The following is a 236-nucleotide window of genomic DNA, read 5'->3' on the forward strand; positions in this document are numbered from 1 at the left end:
GCTAAATTGATAAATCAGGGAAAGTCTTTGTACATTAACAAAGCCATACATACATGAGTAAAGACATACGTGCCCATGTGCAGTAAAAACACACATAGGTACACCGATGACTTATCTTGGGAACATAATGTTAACAGAACCCGAGGATGTGAGATTAAATACACAGGAATATTCGCTACACGCATATGCGATCCCATAAAACTCAGTTGGCATAGCGAAATGGAATAAATATCTAT

This window comes from Penaeus monodon, chromosome 27, assembly GCF_015228065.2.
Source record: "Penaeus monodon isolate SGIC_2016 chromosome 27, NSTDA_Pmon_1, whole genome shotgun sequence".
Lineage (NCBI taxonomy): Eukaryota > Metazoa > Arthropoda > Malacostraca > Decapoda > Penaeidae > Penaeus > Penaeus monodon.